Here is an 8647-nt window from a genome sequence, read left to right on the forward strand (position 1 = left end):
ATTCATTTTCTTCTGTTCTAAAATGATAGACCTTAGGGGATTAACAGTTTGGCAAAGTTTTGTGTATTGTATGTGGTGTAAGATGTATGCTATTGATATTGGCAGACTATGATCTTAATTTATGCTCTTCTCTTATTTGTGTTACAACACCTTTTGACGACCTTGTCGAGATTCTTGATCTACAGAGAGCTTTTGGCCCTTGTTGGTAATTTTTAACATTCTTCCTAACTTTGGCTTTGAAAGGTGTTTAACCACCCTCCCCCACACATGTTGCACCTCCTTCTTTTGTTCAACCTATGATAGGCTACTCTAAACCACTAGTCCAACAACTTTGGTTTAACAATTCTCTATAATTTTCTTATTTGTTACGGTTCCTGTTGAAGGTAAACAGGTGAATTAGGTTACCGATTGGATAGCTATTTGTTACTGTGATTTGTATGTCACTACACCATAGATTGACTATCGCAACCAGATTTCTAAAAATTTATCAAAAAACGTTGCTATTGAGAGATGAGTTTACATATATTGCGCTGTTTTTTAAAAGCATTGCAATTGAAGTTAAAAAAATTGGAGGGAGTTTAAAAATGCACACTATTGTAACGAATTATATATCTGTTGCGGTACAATAGAGATTTGGGCCAAAATTTAGGCGGGCTTGCTAAACAAGTTAGGCGGGCTTGGTGAAAAGAATGAGCGGTTTTCTTATAATTATTTCCCCGGCTATCAAATGAAAAAGAAAAAACAAAAACAAAACATTTGAGATTAGAAGTCAATTGCCTCTCCAGACACAAATTGAAGAACAAAACAAATAAACTCAACAATGAACCACTCGAAGATTAAAGCTTGAGAAGATTAACAAAGCTCGGAGAAGACTAAAGGTCGGAGAAGAATACAACTTGGAGAAGATAAACAAAGTTGGAGAAAATTAAAGGCGGAAGGGTATGTAAATTTTCCCAAATCTTTTTCCCAAAATTCGTTTCCATTCATAAATCCCTTCGATAATTATAAATTAGTGTTAATTATTGCTTCAGTTATGTGGTTTCTTGCATGGATGTTTATATTTTAACTCAATTGAGTGTTAATTTTGTATTCTTTGTTAATTAGAGTTTTTGAGAATTTGTTTTCGATCCTAATTTATGTGTTAACTGAAGTTTATTTTTTTTTATTTTTTTGTGTTTATGTAATGATTTGCTAAAATATTTTGTGTTAATTTGTGTCTCCTTTATTTTTTAATAGTTTCTCTTTTGTAAATAATGTCTTGTAAATTATGAACATATTTCACATAGTTGTAATCAAAAGAGCTTGTCTTTATATCAATTTATTCAATTTATTCCTCGTAAGAATAATAATTTTCATGATGAAATTCACAATTAAGCAAATGTGAAGAGCAAGTAAGCATTTACGTTTGAAAATTATGGTTTAAAATCGAATAATTAACAAATTGTATGGCATATGATGTTGTATTTGTTATACAGAGGAAAATTTAAATACAAATAGGGATACACCACATTGTGGAGTTCATATTATTATTAAAGAAAAAATAAAACCAAGCTGTTATAAAATTTAAGTACTTGTGTAGGCATGCCAACTCCCAAGGCAGGTCTTCAGAAGCTATATATTGATATGAGGTTTTATTTTTCAATATTATATCTGATTTATGGAACTTTGTACAAAAAGAAGGCCCCTATATTGTTGAGATATAAAATATAGTCTGAATTCTCAATATTCATTAATTGGTACAAACATAATACTTATAATGTATAATGTGTAATGGAAATACAGTGGAATCGACCCTTATTTAGTTCTTATTATCTCTGAATACCTTAATTGGCTGATGTAACTCTCTTATAATGCAGGAACTAGTTGATTCAATTAAATTCTTTATTTATTTTTTAAAGCAGAACAAAGTTAATAATTTAGTATGATAAATATGTGTTGTATATAACTTGATATTTTTATCTCCCAGGTGGTGGATAGCAGAATCCTTTTGATCAAGTTAATTCTGGCTGGTTTAGTGTTAGTTCCATTGGTACAAGAGGAAATGCAGAAACAGAAACAGGGCCTTTATTCCATTGCATAGAGTTGGAGCGATATATTCTATTATGGTCGCAGGTTTACTAGTCTCCGTGCTAATATATGGATTTAATATGTTACTTTTTTTCTTGATTCTTCATTTTTTTTAATATGTGAAAGCTCATAAAAAAGAGGTTATCTATTTCCTAAAACTTGAAGCTACTCTCCAAATCTTAATGTCATAGAATAAATTAAGTTCGATATATAAGTGTCAAGACATGACAACATGATATTTTACTGGTAATTCTATGTGGAGCTTATTTCCATATAAATGTTGTAAGATTAGTAAATCTTTGGATTCCACCCTTAAATTTTTATGGCTTGTTGTATTTCAAATTAAATGTTTAAATTATTATTTAATTAAATAATTAATATTCACTAACACCAGGCCAATAATATTAAAGCAAACCCATAAGAGTTAGTGTTCATTAGCTTTATAGCATCAATTTAGCAGATAGTGAAAAAACCTAGAAAGCTACTTTTTAGTGCAACCACATTAGTGTTATCCTTCTAATTACTCTGATTTACACACATTTATTTTCTACTACTCTTCTATTCAACAAATGTACTAATCCTTCATTATTGTTGCTTTTCTGTTTTAATTTGTTAAAAAAATGATAATTTTACTTACATTCTTGTAAACTGTAAGGATGAAAAATTATAAAAATTGAAAGTCGGTGACGACGTGTTCAAGAAAATGGTACAATATTAGGAATCTTTCAAACCTAGTTTCATAAATTTATTAAAAGTTGTGCTAATTTAATTTGTCTAATTGCTGTGAATTCTAGATTACTCTTGTTGTTGCAGTTGCATCATAAGGGCTCCATTTGGCTGTCACATTAAGGTATTATGTTTATATTTACGTCTAGATTTTGATATCAGCCATTTGCTAATGAGAGTTTTCTGCAGGACATTAATAAGGCAGCACATTCATGTGTGAGTGTTATCATGTTATTCTTAAAACTAAAAAGGCTATATGCTAGAATTTAATGTTCATAATAATTTTAACTTAAAAGAATGGAGTATACTTACATATGTTCTCTTGGATGCAGGTTGGTTATTATTCGCGTATCAATTTAAAATCAACAAACAGTTAGTGAAGATTTTCGGAAAAACTGCCCAAGAAAAATCCATCGCTAGATATCAATATAAAAGAATCGTGTGTTGCCAACTTTTCCGAGGATGGAGACCACACTGATGGTGATCGAGAGCATCATGAAATTATATTTGAAGATGATTAATTAAGAATTTGATCCATGTATAATTTAATTAGATCATGTGCACTTATACTTTGTTATTTTTCTTGAATTTATTTTACTTTAACTTAGTTTATGTGATGTTGGAACACTGGTAACAATATAGTGTATGTTGGATTGTGGTGTGGATATACCAATTAAATTTTGTGGCTGTTAATGAAATCTAAAGGTCATGCCCATTTTTTTTAAAATCATGTGTTGCAGTAGAGGGTAAAATGGTTGCCATATACTTCAATTTTTTTAATAAATATGTTTCAATTTACTCGAAATATGTTGAAATTAACTTGAAATATGTTGCGTAAGTCCATGTACTGCAACAATTATCACAAGAAAAGGTTGCAAAATAATGTTGCCATGGGGAGCCTTATGTATTGAAAGGTTATTATATTCTTTGCTATAAATGTAAGAACGTTGCTATAAATCGAATTTGCAACTTCTTTACTCTGTTGCAATATGGTCCCAAATTCGTTACCATAAGCCCTTATGGCAACGAGACAAAACGTTACGCCCGATTTTTCAAAATACGTTGCCATAGACCCTATTACAATGGATTTGTGCCATATAGCAACATTTTTTTAAGGTTGCTATAGGAAATCTATGGTGTAGTGTGTGTATATGTGGCACATTGATGTTTAGCTGTGTTGATAAATTGTGTATTTATTTTGGTGTTGTGATTGTGCAACGTAGAGTGAGACGTAGGTCCTTTGTGTTTGATCTTGTGTTTTGATACTTATATTTATTAAGTGTACTTGTGTTTATATATGCATTGTGCATTGCTTATGTATTTTTCCTACTGTTATATTTGCGGTAGGTCAAATTTAATTTCTTTCAAGTCTAGTAATAGCCGTGTCTCAAATGCTGTTGTATATTTTCAACTCCTACGTTTTAGTGTATACTTGATATGCTGTTTTTGGTTCGGCTTTGTTATGATTTCCCTGGATTTTGTTTCGGTTATATTAACTGCCTTGGAGTTTGTTTCTGTTGATATTTTAGTCCGTTACTCCTTCGTGTTACATGTATTAATTTGCGAATTATAAGATTTTCTTAAATTCTTACAATAATGGTACTGTGTTTCTATCATGTGGTTAATGACTTGTTTCATTTTATTGAGTGCTTGACTTGTATTTATATTGGGTTTTTTACAGTTCTATGCGTTGTTAGCTAGGCTAATTAGGTAGTTTGACACATCTTGTATATGTCAGTTGATTTCCTTTAGTTTTTGGCTACCTGTACATTGCTACACTTGTATCTAGATTGGGTGATTTTGAATGATTATGCGCAGTTAGCCACGCTTGGGTAGTTGGGCATGCACTACAACAGATTTGCAATCATACAACTGTTGTTTTCCGTTGTGTGACAGGTAGAATTTTCGTTGTCTATCCAACACTCGTGTGATCGAAGGTTGAACAACGGTTATTTATACACTTGTAATAAGCGAGATTCAACAACGTTTTTTAATACCGGTTACAATCAAGAATTCACAACGGTTACTCTATATTAAACATTGTTAGGAAATTCTTTAAACAACAGTTTCTTTATTCTACCATTGTCTACCTAACTTAACAACAATGGTTTTGTAGAAAAACCATTATTGTTAACTTATTCGATATTTTCATAAACAATAGTTTATAAACTTCTTTTAACTAGTTAAAACCGTTGTCATGAATGTTTTTCGTTTAATAGGCAATGATGTAAAAGATTTAAACCATTGCAAAAAATATCAAAAGACAAAAGTTTTTTTAAAAAAAATATGTGCAGTGAGACATACAACAGTTTTCATCATTTTTGAAGTGGGTTTCACAAAACTGTTTAGAAAATTCATCTTATTATTTAAAAAAAATCAATTTTAAAATAAAATGATATTATATTAATTCAATTGTTACTTCAAAATTAAAATTAAATTTATAATACAAAGGTTCTCTACAAGAATTACAACTATAACTTCAAATGTATTTCTAAACATTCTTAATAAGGTACACTATAACTAATTTGCATACATATTCCGTTGTTTTTGCCCAAAAAGCAAGAGAATGTTCACTCCATTGGCACGCCTAGTCCTAGTACTTCTTCCTGCCCATCATGTTCTTGTTCCAAATATCATACATGTAGGTTTGTTGCATCAACAGTTACACGCATATGAGAAGAATATATAGAACTTCAAGAATAGTTAAATGGAGGCAGAAGGAAACAGAAAATAATGAGTAAAACATGTAATCTAAATGCCCATATGCAATCCACATACATAAAGAAAGAAACTTGAGTCCAGGAATTAGTTACAAACACAACTCATTAAGTATTTTGGAAAGAAAATTATGAGCTAATAGATAACCTACTTTAGAACTGTGAACAGTTCTCCTGTGAACAGTTAATGTTTGCATGTTTAGTATATTTGATTATTTCAGTGCCCTGCGGATTTGGAAGTGTGCTTTTAGGTGTTGCATTTTTGCACAATACCAGAGAGCCACCCCCATCTCCTTCAGGTTCTTGATACTACTAAGAATGCGCAAATAGTCTCATTACTCCCTAACTTACTAAATATGTGCAATTAGTTTGATTACTCCCTAACCTACTTTGATATATTTTTGTTATTAATCAGATTTATCTCGATGATAGATATTTATAAGAAAAGGTGGTGAAGCAGAGAAAAATGATTAAGGGCTTTGAACTTCTTAGCATCTTCCCTCCCATCAAGCTTTGATTAGTATTTGTTTTTTTAATTGACTTGCTAGGGTTTTGTATTCATTTAGGTAATTAAAATTTTACCTTTGTTTTTGTTTATTTTTTTGGTGGAGTTGGCTAATTGAGTTGAGTTGTATACTAATTGTTAAGGGGTTTTCACCGATTGGGTGTTTGAATTGGGTTCGAATGTGCCCTATTTGGAATATCTTTTGCAGGTCAGAGTTGTTTAAGTACTTTCATATTGAAGCTATTGGTTATGAGGGCGTTCATCAGCTATCCAGGAGGTTTGTTTCTTCTGTATTTTCATTTTTTTGTTCTATCTGTGCGTGCGTGTTTGTTTATGGCTCTATGTTATTTGATTGGACTTGATTTTAATACAATATTACTACAATATCTGAGACACTCTAATGTTTTTGACTAGAATATCATAATATATCGACTCTGAACTTTGGAGTTTCTCTTAGTTTCTTTTGTTTAGAACACTTTAGGAGAAAACTTCCATGTCTCCGTCAATTATAAATTTTGTAGCTATATTCATTTGGAAGCATAATTTTTTTCCTTCAGCCATACTTTTATCCGAGGCAAACCACAAGCTATTACTCATATGAGTTTATTTAAGGTTTCAAAGTTGAATTTCAAACTTATTTAGTCTACTCGGTAGTATATGAGATTTCTCCTAACAGTTATCTTTTATTCTATTTTCATTATGAAGGGAAATAGAAAAACAATGCCTCTATCAAGAGTTTCCTTACAATCCCCTACTGGGGCTGCTCGGGGTCAGGTTTGACTATGTCTTACCTACTCAGAATTAGATAAAATATGTTTATACAATCCGTACCATTTTAGTTTAATTATATGGAGTAAAGGATGTGTAATATATATTAATAATTAACAGGCTGATGACATTCACAATAAAGAGCTATCTCAGAAGACACGTCAGCCTGAGGAGAAGGTAGAGCTGATATTTTGCTGAATTGTATTCATGTGACTTGTTTATAAACTTAACATACCTCTGATTCTTGGAAACAAAAATAATATTAGAGCATATAAAGAAGCCTATATACACTAATTCAAATCTATGTTAACGCATAATATGAGCCACCTAGACACTTCATTTTGTATAAAGTTGTAACTAATATCTTTATAATATTTATATTACACATTACACAATTATGTTGCACAAACTTTATCTAGCAACTATTGTGCAACTAAAGTGAATTTGATAGATTGTTATGGATGATAGAACCTTATTATATAATTTGCAATATGTAAATAAGATTGCTGCATTGCTCCTTTATTCGTGCTAGTCTCACTGTGTTGGTAAGTAATATATTAACTACAGTTGTATAATATCATGGATATTTCCACCGGTTGTCTGTACATCTAATTCTTATTAAAATAGGAAAAGAAGAAAATCTATTTATGCTATGCTTAATTCGATTTTAACTTTCAAGCATATATCTTGGAAATGTAAAACTGATCTGGTCTCAATGCTTATGAGTCATGAATAAGTTCTTTAGCGTGGAATTATTATTTTTTTGTCAGTTTTAGCCTCAAATTGTTGCTTACTTTATTTTAGCATCTTTTTATTTTTTATTTTTTAATAATGTTTTTTCTGGTCGTTAATTTTATCTTGACTTAGTTTTTATACCAATTTCTCAGGTTTATAATATGATGGTACAATGGTATCCAAAAATATTCCCTCTACGTATCAAAATGATAAAACAGCTAGAGACGGAGTTGAAATTTCCAAGGCTGCTGACAGTTCTAACAATAGGAAAATAGTTATCTCAATTTATTTCTTTTTTGTTCTTTGAACTGAGGTAACTGTGTACCATGTCTTATTGGCTATGCTTTATTGGTTCTCTATTTGGATGGATAACTACAACTCCTTGACACCAGTAACTATTAAGTCCACTCAGTTTGGTGTACATTTGGTCATTATAGATTTAATTGCAATCTTTTAATGATGGACTTGTTCCCAAATCTTAATGCATTTCCTGTCTAAGGATCTGATGAAAGCTAGCTGTACTGGATTTACCCTTGGTTATAAGATATAGCTTTATTTGATATTGTAGCTAGAGACTTGAAAATGTGCCAAGTAGTCCAATTAAGTTCACATTTCTTTGTTTTTGGTTATTTGTTTTCATCTTATTTGATTACTTTTGGTATTATATTTATTATACTGGTATAGGTACGACCCTTATCTCAAAATTGACTAAAGAAAAATCTGCTGCACTTCAGCACGGTAATAAACTTCGTCAGGAATTGGTGAGAATAACAACTCAACTAAGCTTTCTAACCTTTAATGTATCTTTTCTCTAGGCTATCTTTATGCTATACCTTTATGTAATCGCAGAAGTGGCAATCTCAAATTATAGGAGATTACTTAAAGATGATGGTAGAGGTGTTGCAGAGGCACTAAATGAGACACTTTGTTTTTTCTGACAAGTGCGCTGGGTTAACTGTAAGTCACTTTCTGGTTGATGTTTTCTTTCTAATTTTTTGATGACCGGGCAATACATTTTCTCAGCCATGTATGTCGGGTTTTCTACTTATATCATTTGGTTTGCTATAAGTAGTCTTCTAATATATATGATTTTCTTTTAATTTGGTTGTAAATGATTTCATTTACAATA

The 8647-nt window shown here is 30.9% G+C and overlaps 2 long non-coding RNA genes across 2 annotated transcripts; both read left to right on the forward strand.

Moving 5' to 3' along the window:
• Window positions 1-376: 376 nt before the first annotated feature.
• LOC141675168 (uncharacterized) lies at window positions 377-3969 on the forward strand. The gene is made up of 4 exons (XR_012555924.1): window positions 377-939; window positions 1967-2112; window positions 2862-2917; window positions 3126-3969. It is a non-coding gene; the product is annotated as an uncharacterized LOC141675168 (long non-coding RNA).
• A 2188-nt stretch (window positions 3970-6157) lies between these two features.
• LOC141671442 (uncharacterized) lies at window positions 6158-7019 on the forward strand. The gene is made up of 3 exons (XR_012555138.1): window positions 6158-6292; window positions 6721-6789; window positions 6904-7019. It is a non-coding gene; the product is annotated as an uncharacterized LOC141671442 (long non-coding RNA).
• The last annotated feature ends 1628 nt before the right edge of the window (window positions 7020-8647 follow it).

Source organism: Apium graveolens, chromosome 7 (assembly GCF_009905375.1).
Source record: "Apium graveolens cultivar Ventura chromosome 7, ASM990537v1, whole genome shotgun sequence".
Classification (NCBI taxonomy): domain Eukaryota; kingdom Viridiplantae; phylum Streptophyta; class Magnoliopsida; order Apiales; family Apiaceae; genus Apium; species Apium graveolens.